Below are 15,019 nucleotides of genomic sequence, written 5' to 3'. Positions count from 1 at the left end.
ATGCTTAGCTGGCGGATTAATCCGCCTAGGCAAAATTGGACCGTGCTGGGATCATCGTAGTTCGTCATTATGATCTGAAGATGGAACATTGAGCATAGTTCCATTGTGAGTTTGAGGTATGTTGACTCAATGATCCCAAAGAACAGCTCCCAATGGTCAGTGGTTAGGAGGGCCCAAATCGCATCAGCCAACTGAACTTGTTCTACGGTAGCCTAGTCGATGCAGTGGTCCGCAATTAAAGGTCAGGCCTGAAGGATTTGGAAAAGTTCTTCTTGGGGCCCTCAGGGGAACTGCAGGAGAGGGTGACGAATTTTCGTTGTTGGACCTGCGGAAGATGACGCTCCTTTCCTCTTCTTAGAAGTAGGTACGGTGATTTTCTTTCCTCTTGAAGACGACATGGTACTTGCGATTAGAATCATAAAGTCATCTTAATGAGTGGTCAAGGTAAAATGAAGACAAATTTCAAATACAAATCAGAATTTCGGTCACAACTTCTAATATTAACCAAACATAACCAACATAATTATTTTGATAGCATAATTTCGTGACATTATTATTGTAATGGCATGAGAATAGGCATAATAATGGCATGTGTATGACAAAGAGTGAGGCTTTCCTAACAATTTGATTTAACATGAAATGTACGATAAATAATCTAATAATGCAGAAATAATAAACAAAAAGGAAATAGTAAGAGAAAAATAAAGATTATTTTAAAAATAAACATTAAAAGTAAGTAGAATAGAGGTGAAAAGAGTAAACAAATGTTAAGGGAAAGAGATTGGGCGTCGAGAATGGAGTTGAAGGTGGCACACGGGCGTGGCAGAGAGGCCGTGTGGACTTGCAGCGGCTAGGGTTAGGGTTTTTGAGTGGGGAAGACGATGAATAGTGCAGGGTATTTATAGATTTTGGGCCACACGGCCAGGGGACACGCCCATGTGCCCTAATTTCAGCCCGTGTGTTTCGCTTTTTCCTATTTGGGTGCGTCTGAAGTTCGTCCCAAGCCCGTGTACCTTGGGCGTGTGGGTACACATGGTCGTGCCGAATGACTGTGTCTAGCTTCGTTCGCTTCTTCCATGCCTATGTATGCAATCCCACGCCCGTGTTAATTTGATAGGTTCGACCACAGGTGTTAGACAAGGGCATGTCGCACACCCGTGCTGTTTTAATAGGTTCACCCACGGTTCTTCCACACGGGCGTGTCACACGCCCGTGTTGTTTTGGCAGGCTCGACCACGGAAATGTCACACGGCCGTGGCATTTTATCGTAGCCCGTGTTTGGAAAAATCTTTGCCCTGTTTTCACACGGCCCTAAGCACGCCCATGTGCTTGGCCGTGTCTCTGTGGAAAACCTGTATTCAAGAGCTCCGTTTGTAAGTTAGGTGTTGAAGACTAAATTTTAAAGAAGTTAATACAGTTAGTGCTCAGGTTGCCTCTTAAGAAGTGCTTGTTTATAGTCTAAGCTCGACTTACCTTTCCGTTGAATGGTCGTGGTGGTTCGAAGAATTTATACTTCTCGTTCCTGCTATCAATCTCATCAAAATAAGGTTTTAAAAGAGTGTTGTTTACCTTAAAAGTGCCGAACTTGGGGTGACTTACCTCAATTGTACCGAATAAAAAAATGCTAAGTACCGTAAGAGGGATTTCTTCATTCGGTCTGACAGTGACAATGTGAGGATCTGCGGCATCTAATAAGACTTTATCTCCAACCTTAAGTTGATTTGGAAAGGTGTTGAGGTCGTTCTGGCGTAGTTTTGGTTTGTCATGTGTTCTCGGTTTATGCGTCCATCATTCATCTAGTTCCTCGATTTGTAGCCTTCGATCTTCATGTATAGGTCCTTTACTACTGCTTGGGAATGACTCATGTACTTCTTTTAGACTCATTTCCTGTAAAGTAGATTGTACCAGATTGTTAGTTTTAGTAGAATAGTTTAGACGATCACCTTCAATTTTCGATATGTTGCCAGAATTACGAGTTTGAAGGGTGATTATTTCATCTCCCACACGGAGCGTAAGTTCACCTGTGCCAACATCAATAATTGTTTTAGCAGTTGCTAAAAAGGGCCTTCCTAGAATTAAAGGAGTGTTGCTATCCTCCTCTATAACTAGAACAATAAAGTCTATAGGAAATATGAATTTATCGATTTTAACTAGCACATCTTCAATAATACTCCTAGGGAATCTTATAGTTTTATCTGCTAATTGAATGCTTATCCTAGTCTGTTTGGGTTTCCCGAGACCTAATTGCTTAAACACTTTGTAGGGTATGACGTTGATACTAGCCCCTAAATTAGCTAATGCATTATTAACATCTAAACTACCAATTAGGCAAGGAATTTTAAAACTCCCTGGATCTTTTAGTTTGTTGGGTAGTTTATTTTGGAGAATAGCTTAGCAAACTGCGTTTAGCTCTACATGCGACGCCTCGTCCAACTTCCACTTATTTGCTAAAAGCTTCTTTAAAAATTTCATTGCGTTTGGCATCTGCGATAGAGCTTCAATAAACGGTAAGTTAATACGTCATTTTTTTAAGAGTTTAAGGAATTTACCAAATTGTTCATCTGAGTGATCTTTCCTTGTCATGTTGGGATATGGCACACAAGGTTTATATTCGACAGTCACTGGTTTGTTTTTATTATAATCTACCTCACCTTTACCTTTGCTTACCACCATTTCTTGCCTCGGTTCGGGCTCAGGCTCAACAAATCCTTCTTCATCTTGAACATTAATCGCGTTGAGCTGTTCCCTTGGGTTAGGTTCAGTATTACTTGGCAAGCTACCTTGTGGTGGTTTAGAAATTAGTTTAGAAAGCTGGCCTATCTGATTTCGAGCCCTTGGATTGACGCTTGTTGATTTTTAAGTGTCGTTTCGGTGTTCTAAAAATGGGTTTCTGATACCGAGAAAAACTTTGTGAGCATCTCTTCAAGGTTCGGTTTCTTTTCCTATTGATAGGGTGGCTGTTGGTAACCTAGAGGATGTTGTGGTCTTTGAATTCCTTGACTGCCCCATGAGAAATTGGGGTGGTTCCTCCAACCTGCATTCTAAGTGTTACTATATGGGTTATTTTGGGATCGAGAGTTATTGTTTCCCATATATTGGACTTGTTTCTCCTTGATGCTAGGGTTTAAGGGTTGATAATTTGTGCATGCTCCTCCTCCATTCGTCTCACACCTCATTACTGGATGTACCTAAGTAGAACCAAGTAAACCATCAATCTTTTTATTTAGAAGTTCTACCTAATTTGACAGCATAGTAACCGAATCGATGTTATAAACGCCTGCTGTTTTAGTTGGCTTAGTCCTCATGACTTGCCACTGATAGTTATTCAGTGACATCTCCTCTATAAACTCATAGGTATCTTCAGGTGTTTTATTATTGATGGTTCCACCAGCAGCTGCGTCAACCATTTGTCGAGTCGAAGGATTCAGGCCACTATGGAACGTTTGAACCAGTAGCCAAAGTGGGAACCCATGGTGAGGGCACCTTCTCAGTAAGTCTTTGTATCTCTTCCATGCATCGTAAAGAGTTTCTAAGTCCATCTGCACAAACGAAGAGATATCATTACGTAATGTAGCCGTTTCAGCCGGCAAAAAATATTTTAGTAAAAATTTTTCGGTCATTTGTTCCCAAGTATTAATTGACCTTCGTGGTAACGAGTTTAACCACTGTTTAGCCTTGTTTCTTAATGAAAAAGGGAATAACCGAAGACGAATGACATCATCAGAAATGCCATTAATTTTAAATGTATCGTAGAATTCCAGGAAATTGGCCAAGTGAGTGTTTGGATCCTCATCCTGCAAACCATCAAACTGAATAAATTGTTGTATCATTTGAATAGTGTTAGGTTTTAGTTCAAAGTTATTTGCAGCAATAGCAGGCCTAACTATGCTCAACTCAGTTCCTGTTAAAGAAGGTTTAGCATAATCATACATAGTGCATGGAGTAGAATTTTGATTAACCGCAATCGCAGGAGGTAGCTGATTGTCTTGGTTTTCGGCCATCTCTTCGGTTGGGGGTTGAGTATCGTCTTTTTGCTCGTTCTCTATGTATCTTAAGCTTCGCCTTATTTCTCTTTGGTTTCTGCGAACTGTACGATCGATTTCTTTGTCAAAATGTGACGGGTTTCTTCTAGTCATAAACTATAAAAATCTGCCAAAAGAAAGAAATAGGAACTTAGTAAATTAGAATAAAATTAAAAAAAAAATAGATTGAAAGAAAAATAAATGGCTAAAGTAATAAAAATTGAGTGTTCCTAATATTTTAGTCCCCGACAACGGTGCCAAAAACTTGATCACATGATTTCGTGATAGGTTTTAAATATTTATAATTAATCGTTCTTGAAACTAACTATTATCGCGATGAGGCAAGTGTACCTATCGAACAGTAGTATAATTTTAGCAAGACCGGATTGTCAAACCCAAAGGAACTAAAAGTACTAGTAATGACTGTCTTTTTATTATCTAGCCTAGGAATAAAGAGGTTTTGTTTTAACTAACTAATTATCTAAACTAAGAACTCACAGAGAATAGAATTGGGGAATTTCTTTTGGGAAAATCGATTGAATTAAGACAATATCTAAGGAAAAATCCACTTAGACTGCACTTGTTGTTCTAGCTCCGAATCGGACGATTTATTCATTTAACTTGTTCCTTAGAGATCCCTAAGTTATGTTATTATCCCTATTCAAGACTAATAACGTCTAATCCCTAGATTGAATAAATGAGACCTTTCTCTAATTAACACCCTAGGGTTACATTAACTCAATCTATGGATCCCCTTATTAGGTTTCACCCTAATCTGGCAAAATCTTGTCACCCTATGTCTAGGCGCGCAATGAACTCCGCTTAATTATGACAAATGTACTTTTAAACAGGGTCTATTTCTCCTCTCAATAAGAGCTTATCTTGAATCAGTATCCTGGGTCTATTTCTCCTCTGAATAAGAGCTTATCTTGAATCAGTATCCTGGGATATTAAAACAAGAATTAAGAACAAATGATTAAGAACAAGTTAAATATTTATCATACAATTCAGAAAATAATAACAAGATTCATCTTAGGTTTCATTCCCCTTAGGTATTTAAGGGTTTTAATTCATAAATAAATAAGAAAACATCTTAGAATAATAAAGAATACAAAACATAAAGAAAACCCAAAACTCCTTAAGGGAAAATTGTGGAGAGATCTTCAGTCTTGATGATGAATCCGGCTTCTAAGATGAATCAATCGGCTTCCTTGGAGAAATTCCTTACTCCCTAATCTTTGTCTCCTCTTTCTCCTCTTTTAGGGTGTATTTATAGGCTTTGGAATGCCTATGAGCCTTCAAAAGTGGCCTTTTTCGAATTGGACTTAACTTGGGCTCGGCAGGGACACACCCGTATGCGATTATTTCAGGCCGTGTTCGAGCCTGTTAGAATGGTACGGGTGTGTGTTCTACTCGTGTGAGTCGTGCTTCGATTCTGTCAAATTGACACGGCCGTGTAGGCTGCCCGTGTGAAGAAGTCCAGGCCGTGTTGATTTCGTACTTTGGCCTATTTTCTCCATTTTTGCCTCGTTTCTCGTTCCTTTTGCTCTCCTATGCTCTCCTAAGTATAAAACATGAAGTTAAAGCATTAGGAGCATCGAATTCACCAATTCTAAGGGGAAATCATCCATAAAATGCATTTAAACATTCGGTAAAAATATGTATAAATTACGATTTATCAATCGTCACACTATCAGCTAACTACCTTGGGTATCTATAGTTGAATTATTTTGGGTATAATGGCATGTATAGGACAATTTGGCCAATGGTGGCTTGAAATCTTATTTTGTAACCTAGTCATTGGAATGGCTAGTGATAGTTTATTTTGGGTATGATTTAGTAAGCTATTATGATATATATACACATGTGTTATGCTAAGTTCATGTGATCAAATGTGGTTAATGCCTAAATTAAGCTAAGGTAAGTTTGTAACTATGTATGCATGAAATGGTATGCCTTGATGAATGATGGATTTGTTCAATTGGAATGCTTGAAATGGCTAGAATTGGTTGAGTGTTTTATGTGTAGGTTTTTGGTTGAATTTGGGTGAGAATGAAGTTAAGAAATGGCTTCATTTTGTCTACACGAGCAGACACACGGGCGTGTGTCTAGACCATGTGTGCCACATGCCTGGTAACATGGGCATATGGTTAGGCCGTGAGTCTTATGTACCTTAATTTTGAGAAACAGAATGCTCAGAATTGGGCATACTGACTTGTGTCTCAGCCATGTGTGCCACACGGCCTAGAACACGGGCGTGTGTCTTAGTCGTGTGAAACCTGTACCTAATTCAAATTAAATTAATTAACCACACGGTCTAGAACATGGGCATGTGACTTGGCCGTGTGATCTCAATTTGTTTATGAGTTACAAGTCAAAGAGTTACATGGGGTCAGGACATGGGGGTGTGTGACCACACGGCTTGCCCACATGGGTGTGCCCCATATTCACACGGGCATGTGACCCCTATATAGTGGAAAATTTTTTACGTTTTGTAAAAATTTCTAAAGCTATCAGTTTAGTCCCGAACTACTTCCAAAGTATGTTTTGAGCCTCGTAGGCTCGTATTAGGGACTTTATGATTATTTACAAATGGTTTTAATTTGGACGCAAATTTATGACTTGGGATTGTATGATTGCTTGTGGTGTGAGTCCAGTAATGCCTTGTACCTTGTTCCAGCGTCGAATATGGGTAAAGGGTGTTACAGTTTCATCCATTTGCCTTGGAAGAGGTACTCACTTGTTACTTACTTCTACTAATCCTAAGGTTGTTAGTGGTGCAGGGGACAATCAAGGAAGCGAAAGTCTTTCAAGCGATAGTGACAACATATCACGTTAGCTTAACGAAGCCATGGACATAGATACTCTAATAAGCAGTGGTCGCAAAAGGTGTAGGACTTCAGTTGGGGTTGCATGTGTCAACTCTTCTAGCGAGAAGGAAAGAAGTGGGTCTCAATTGGAGCACTGCCAGAAGATGATGGCCGATTATGGAGGCCCTGCTACTATGGTCACTCCCATTTGTTCTTTCTTTTTGGCGAACTTGCCAAACATTGCCCAGGCGAGCTCGCCCATTACCATTACCGAGGACACTCTCCCTCCCCCTATTCGTGAGAGCTCTTTGGTGGCTCCTGTAGCTGAAAGGGCATCTGTTGAGGCTGTCGAGGATTTTCCTTCATCTTTACGCCACCTATTGCCTGAGGTTGCCACTCTCAACTTAAGGTACACGGAGGCCCGTGATAAGGAGCTCGTTGATACTAAGGCTAAGTTAAAGAGGGTGGACGAGCTGTACAACAAGGTAAGGGAAGAAAATGAGATAATAAATGAACAACAAGGGGTCCTCACCGAGCGCCTAGCAATGATGGAGATGAAAGCAGAGGAGTGTGGAGCTGAGTTCGCTATAGAAAAGGAGAGGCGCATAATCGTAGAGGCGGAGCTGAAGAAGGTATTGTAAGGCACTCCATCGAGCTAGAAAGGATCATTAGGGGGTGTCAATGCTGATAAATGCCAAATTATACATGTTTTTACCCCAAATACTTAGCATATTTATGGATGTTTATTACTAGATTTGTGGATTTTGGTGCTCTTAATCCAGTTATTTCATGTTTTTTACTCAAGAAAGCACCAAGAGTCAAAAAGAGCAAAAAACGAGCAAAAAAGGGACAAAACGGACCAAATCGAAAAGATGACACGGCCTAAGCCTTGCCACACAAGCTGCTCACGCACCTATGTCTTTTGAGGGTGTCGACCAAGGCTTTCATGATTCACACAGCCTGGCCATTGACCCATACAGCCGTGTGTAATTTAACGGATTGAACACGGCCTGGCAATCACATCACACGGCCGTGTCACACGGGCGTGTCCCTACCGAGCTCAAGTTAAGTTCAATTTGAAAAAGGCCACTTTGGAGGGTCTCTAGGCATTCCAAAGCCTATAAATACACCCTAGAAGAGGAGAAAGTGAGGAAACGGAGAATAAGGGGTAAGGAATTACACCAAGGAAGCCGATTGATCCATCTCAGAAGCCGGGTTCATCATCAAGACTGAAGATCTCTCCTTAATTTCCCTTCAGGAGTTTTAGGTTTTCTTTATGTTTTGTATTCTTTATTCTTCGGAGATGTTTTCTTAGTTATAAACTAAATCCCCTAAACACCTAAGGGGAATGAAACCTAAGACGAATCTTGTTATTATTTTCTGAATCGTATGATAAATATTTGACTTGTTCTTAATTATGTGTTCTTAATTCTTGTTTTGATATCCCGGGATACTGATTCAAGACATGCTCTTATTCAGAGGAGGAATAGACCCTGTCTAAGAGTATTTTTGTCATAATTAAGCGAAGTTGATTGCATGCCTAGAAATAGGGTGACAAGATTTTGTCGGATTAGGGTGAAACCTAATAAGGGGATCCATAGATTGAGTTAATGCAACCCTAGAGTGGTAATTAGAGAAATGTCCCAGTTTTTCAATCTAGAGATTAGACATTATTAGTCTTGAATGGGAATAATAACATAACTTAGGGATCTCTATGGAACAAGTTGAATGAATAAATCATCCGATTCGGAGCCAGAATAACAAGTAAAGTCTAAGTGGATTTTCCCAAAAGCAATTCCTCAATTCTTTTCTCTGTGCGTTCTTAGTTTAGATAATTAGTTAATTAAAACAAATAAAACCCCTTTTATTCTTAGGCTAGATAATAAAAAGATAGTTATTACTAGTACTTTTGGTTCCTTTGGGTACGATATCCCGGTCTTGCCATTACTATATTATTGTTCAATAGGTGTGCTTGCCTTTTTGTCGTGATAATAGTTAGTCTAGGTTTGATCTTCATTATAAATATTTATTACTTGTCACGAATCACGCGATCAAGTTTTTGGCGCTGTTGCCGGGGAACTAAGATATTAGGAACGTTAAATTTTTATTACTTTAGCCATTTATTTTTCTTGCAATTTAATTTAATTTAATTTAATTATTATTTATTAATTTACTTTTTCTTTCTCTTGGCAGGTTTTTATAGTTTATGACTAGAAGAAACCCGTCGGGACCATTACTTTTTGACGCAGAAATCGATTGTAAAGTTCATAGAAATCAAAGAGAAATAAGGCGCAGCTTAAGATACATGGAGAATGAGCAAAAAGACGGTACTCAACCCCCAACCAAGAGATGGTTGAAAACCAAGACAATCAGCTACCTCCTACAATTACGGCTAATCAAAATCCTGCTTCGCATACTATGTATGATTATGCTAAACCTTCTCTAACAGGAACTGAATCTAGCATAGTTAGACCTGCTGTAGCTGCAAATACTTTTGAATTAAAACCTAACACTATTCAGATGATACAGCAATTTGTTCAGTTCGATGGTTTGCAAGATGAAGATCCCAACGCTCACTTATCAAATTTCTTGGAATTTTGCGATACATTCAAAATCAATGGCGTCTCTGATGATGCCATTCGTCTTTGGTTATTCCCTTTTTCATTGAGGAACAAAGCTAAACAGTAGTTGAACTCGTTACCACGAGGTTCAATTACTACATGGGAACAAATGACTGAGAAATTTTTACTAAAATATTTTCCGCCGGCTAAAACGGCTAAATTACGTAATGATATCTCTTCTTTTGTGTTGATGGATTTAGAAACACTTTACGATGCATGGGAGAGATACAAGGACTTACTGAGAAGGTGCCCTCACCATGGGTTACCGCTTTGGCTACAAGTCTAAACATTTCACAATGGTCTGAATCCCTCGACTAGGCAAATGGTTGACGCAGCTGCTGGCGGAACCATCAACAATAAAACACTGGAAGATGCTTATGAATTTATAGAGGAGATGTCACTGAATAACTATCAGTGACAAGTCGAGGACTAAGCCAACGAAAACAGCCAGTTTTTTTAACGTCGACTCAGTTACTATGCTGTGAAATCGGGTAGAACTTCTCAATAAAAAGATTGATGGTTTTCTTAATTCTAAGCAGGTACATCCAGTAATGAGGTGTGACTCAAGTGGAGGAGGTGTGCATACAGAATATCAATCCTCAATCCCACAACCGAAGAGAGACAAATCACCTATATGGGTAACAATAACTTTAGATCTCAAAATAACCCATACAATAATACTTATAATGTAGGTTGGAGGAACCACCCAAATTTCTCCTGGGGTGGTCAAGAAAATCAAAAGCCAAAAAATCCTCAGGGTTTCCAACAGCCACCTTATCAACAAGAAAAAAAACCGAACCTTGAGGAGATGCTCTCAAAATTCATATCAGTGTCAGAAACCCGTTTCCAAAATACCGAGACAGCACTTAAGAATCAACAAGCATCGATCCAAAGGATCGAAACTTAGATAGGCCAACTATTCAAACTAATCTCTGAACGACCACAAGGTAGCTTACCAAGTAACACTGAACCCAACCCACGGGAACAGCTCAACGCAATTAATATCCAGAATAACGAAGGAGTCGTGGAGCCTGAAACAGAACCAAGGCAAGAAACAGTAGTAAGCAAAAGGAGAGATGAGGTAGATCAAAATACAAACAAACCAGTGACTGTCAAATATGAACCTCGTGTGCCATACCCTAACGCGACAAGGAAAGACCACTCAGACAAACAATTTGGTAAATTCCTCAAACTTTTGAAAAAATTACATATTAACTTACCATTTATTGAAGCTTTGCCGCAGATGCCAAATGCAATAAAATTTTTACAAGAGCTTTTAGTAAATAAGCGGAAGTTGAACTAAGCATCGAATATGGAGCTAAACACAGTCTGCTTAGCTATTTTACAGAATAAGTTACCCCACAAATTGAAAGATCCAGGGAGTTTTACAATTCCTTGTTTAATTGGTAGTTTATATATAAGTCATGCATTAGCTGATTTAGGGGCTAGTATTAACGTCATGCCTTACAAAATGTTTAAACAACTTGCTCTTGGGAAACCTAAACAAACTAGAATGAGCATTCAATTGGCAGATAAAACTATAAGATTTCCTAGGGGTATTATTGAAGATATACTCGTGAAAGTAGATAAGTTCATATTCCCCGTTGATTTCGTTGTTCTAGACATAGAGGAGGATAATAACACCCCTTTGATTTTAGGGAGGCCCTTTTTAGCAACTGCTAAAACAATTATTAATGTTGGCACAGGTGAACTTACACTTCGTGCGGGAGATGAAACGATCACCTTTCAATCTTTTAATTCTGACATTACATCGAACATTGAAGGTAATAGTCCACACCAATCTGCTAAAACTGACAATATGACTTTGCAGAAATTGAGCTTCAAAGACATTCACGAGCCATGTTCCAAAAATGATAGAGGACACGAAGAACGAAGGCTACTTATAGAGGAGCTAGACGAATGGCGAGCACACAACACGAGAACACATGATAAACCGACACTACGCCAAAACAAGCTCGATACCTCTCCTAATCAACTTAAGTTTGGCGATAAAGTCTTACTAGATGCCGCAGATCCCCATATTTTCACTACCACACTGAATGAGGAAATCCCTCTTACGGTACTCAGTATTTTTCCATTCGGTACGGTGGAGGTGAATCACCCAAAGTTCGGCACTTTTAAGGTAAGCAACACCTAATTAAAACTCTATTTTGATGAGGTTGATAACAGGAATGAGGAGTATAAACTCCTCGAACCACCCTGACCATTCACTAGAGAGGTACGTCGAGCTTAGACTATAAATAAGCCCTTCTCGGGAGGCAACCTGAGCACTAACATATTTTGATTTCTTTATTTTTAAATTCTAACAAGTTAAATCATTAACTTTATCTTTGAATTGCAAAGTTTTTCAACACACACGGCCAAGAACACGGGCGTGCCTAAGGCCGTGGCCAACAAGGGAAGAGACACGGCCGTGCTATACGGCTATGTGAAAGTAGGACATGATTTTCCCAAAACACGGAATGCGATAAATCCCCACGGCCGTGCGACATGGCCGTGGATGAACTTCATAAGTGAACACGAGCGTGGGAATGGAACAACACGGGCGTGCCAGGGGTAAGGCTCGATTCTATTTCTTCGACATAGGCACAAGACACGCCTGTGCCTTTAAGCCATGAACAACAATACATGGGTGTGGTACCCTAACACACGGGCGTGGGAGAAGCGAACAAAGCTAGGCACGGCCGTGTGACATGGCTGTGTGCCACACACGCCTAAGACAAACGGGCGTGGGATAGTAGCCGGGCACGACCTAAATCGCAAAATTCGAAAAACAGGGGCTCACCCTCAGAGTACACGGGCGTGGCCCTAGGCCGTGTGACCCTCCTCTATATAAACAAACCATTGTTTATCTTCTTCCTCCTTTCAAGACCCTAGCCTAAATTTACCCTTCCCCGCTTCCTAATTCCTATTCCGGCCACCATTCCCCAGATTCTCACTTCCCCAACCCCCAAACCACCCTCAAATCCACTACCCCTGATCAATCTTCATTTTCCCCTCTCTTTTCCCTCCATTTTTCCTCCACACGACTGTACACTCACGCCCCATGCCCGTGCTCTCCATCAACACGCCCGTGCGCCGCCCTACAGCAGTTTTGGTTCACTTTCTCAACATTGTTTTTCCAATTTGTAGTACTACATTAGTATTCAATATGCCTTACAAAGATGTTGTTACTGTTACCAATTTGTTTTGAATAAGTTAGGAATTTGCTTTAGTATTTTCTATATTTAAATTGTTTAAGCTACTAAATAGCATATACTAGTTCTAGGATTCTTGCTTAATCGATGATACATTTTTGATCTTAGTATATATTTCTGAATAATCATATAAAATTTTCACCTCTCGCTTGATATCGGTAAATGTTAACACATCTTGAAATTACTATATCAATGCTCCTACATTTTCAGCTACCTTATGTCATCATCGAGAGGTAAGAAGGATGTGGTCCCATCCTCAAAGAGACGTAGGGGACCGAGTTCTTCCTCGGTACGTGCTATAGCTGAAGTTCGGCACCCATTCTTTGAGTTTCCACAAGCTTCGCAGGAGGAGCTATTTCAGATACTACGCGCACGACCCCTCACTACAGGTCGCTCATCGATAGGGCTACCATAGAGCAAGTTCAGCTAGCTGATGCCATCCGCGCCCTCCTGTCCACAGACCCATAGGAACGGTTCTTCGCTATTACCGACCCCACTTTTTTAGAGCTAACTTTAGAATTGTGCTCTACTTTTCATTTACAAGTGATGATGATGAACAATGACAACCCCGGCACCATTCACTTCTGATTAGGCGGTCTAGTTCGCGCGATAAGTGTCCCAGAGTTTGGAGTCGCTCTGGGACCTTACACCGATGAGTTTATGGAGGAGGAGGACATGAATGTACTACCACGCAATATCCACATTTCTCCCTTCTTGTGCTGGAAGGCTTTGGCACCACTCCCTTCCACCTACAACCCCAGCCGCTCGAAGGCCTCAGCTCTCCCCCCTTCCCTACGATATCTCCATGCCATATTGGCACACACCTTGACCAGAAAGAGAGAGAGCACCGGCGTCGTCAACACCCACGACGCCTACTATTCTGGTGTATGGCGAATGCACACGTGACGGACTTGGCATATTTCATTGCTTTCGCCATTCACCATCAGACCGAGCAGCATCGGAAGGGAGTAATCTCTATCGGCCCCTTTGTGACGCACCTTGCCAGACATTTTGGCCTCCTCAACACCGTGGCCTAGTCATCAGCGCTTACACTGATAAGTCAGATGTTCCCATAGGGCATCACGACTATGTTACACATGAGGATGATTGAGTGCCGACGTAGGATTGATCCTCCTCAGTACCGTCTCACTCATGCCATTGATGAGGAGGATCTTGAGAACATTCCTAATGATGTCCCCCCACAGCACGAGGAGCCTCCTACCACGCCACCTAGGGAATGACCAGTTCATGCAGCTACTTCATTGGCACACCTTTCCGACTGACTCGCTCACTTCGAGCAGTATTGCACTGCACAGTTCGAGATGATTCACGAGCGAGATCAGTGACGTGATAGACAGATGGATGACATGTAGGCCATGATGCAGCAGCTGTGCCAGCACTTTCACATCGCCACTCCATCGCCACCACCTGAGGGCCCCACTGACGAGGATCATTGAATTCTCCTATCTTTTTATTTTTATCTCTATTTTTCTTTTTCTTTTTCTTTTTCTTTTTATTTTCATTTCAATTTTATTATTTTCTTTTGAAAAACATCTCTATATTAGTAAATTTTACTTTCTCCTTTTTTCTAGTATTTCTAACAAGTAATCCTACTATGCTCTCTTCCACACCAACTCTTAATAAGCTCTTCATGATTCCGCAGACTTCTAAGCAAAGCTGCTAGGAATATTTTACGAACTGAGGAAACAAATAGGGGACAATACCCAACGAGTGCCATGTACAACGGCCCAATTTCTTCATCTGGCCAAGAACAGTGGCAGCTACCACTTTCCCCAAACACTCCAGCCTCAGAATCAAGCTCTGCATCCATATAACAGGGAGTTTCACCTCTTTCCCTCTTATGACTTTCTTTATTTTGCATAATCTATCTTTATACATTGAGGGCAATGTACATCTTAAGTGTGGGGGGGGGTAAACATGAACATGAAACCTAACTTTTTGCATTATTCTCAAATCCTTGAATAATTATCTTGTTCTCTTGAAAAACTCTCATATCATATTTAGGATAAATTTTAATTGATTTATGATTTTGATTGATATATCTTAATTAAAACATAGGCATTTATGCATCGATTGCTTAAACTTTAAGACAATAGAGACCAAGCATGATGAGTTGATTTTTAAAAATTCAAATCTTAGGCTGTTTCCCCAAGTCTAGGTATTACTTTGAATTGGAATTCATGAGTCTAAACATCAAAAAGCCATAATTTTTGTGAGATTTTTGAGCCTTTTGAGCATCTATTCATCCTTTCATGCTCACTTTTATTGTTGCTTTGAGTGCATCAGTATTGAACTGTTATTCTAGAACTTGCTTGGTTATGCATGAC

General features: G+C 40.3%; 2 non-coding genes across 2 annotated transcripts; one reads left to right on the top strand and one right to left on the bottom strand.

The window, feature by feature from the left end:
* The first annotated feature begins 3,465 nt into the window (after positions 1-3,465).
* On the top strand, positions 3,466-3,573 carry LOC121230100 (small nucleolar RNA R71). Its single transcript, XR_005928052.1, has one exon. It is a non-coding gene; the product is annotated as a small nucleolar RNA R71 (small nucleolar RNA).
* Positions 3,574-9,610: 6,037 nt separating this feature from the next.
* Positions 9,611-9,717, bottom strand: LOC121230031 (small nucleolar RNA R71). Its single transcript, XR_005927983.1, has one exon. It is a non-coding gene; the product is annotated as a small nucleolar RNA R71 (small nucleolar RNA).
* Between the last annotated feature and the right edge of the window lie 5,302 nt (positions 9,718-15,019).

The sequence above is a fragment of the Gossypium hirsutum genome, chromosome A05 (assembly GCF_007990345.1).
Source record: "Gossypium hirsutum isolate 1008001.06 chromosome A05, Gossypium_hirsutum_v2.1, whole genome shotgun sequence".
NCBI lineage: Eukaryota > Viridiplantae > Streptophyta > Magnoliopsida > Malvales > Malvaceae > Gossypium > Gossypium hirsutum.
The sequence above is the reverse complement of the archived record's forward strand: the minus strand, read 5'-3'. Positions and strand labels throughout refer to the sequence as shown.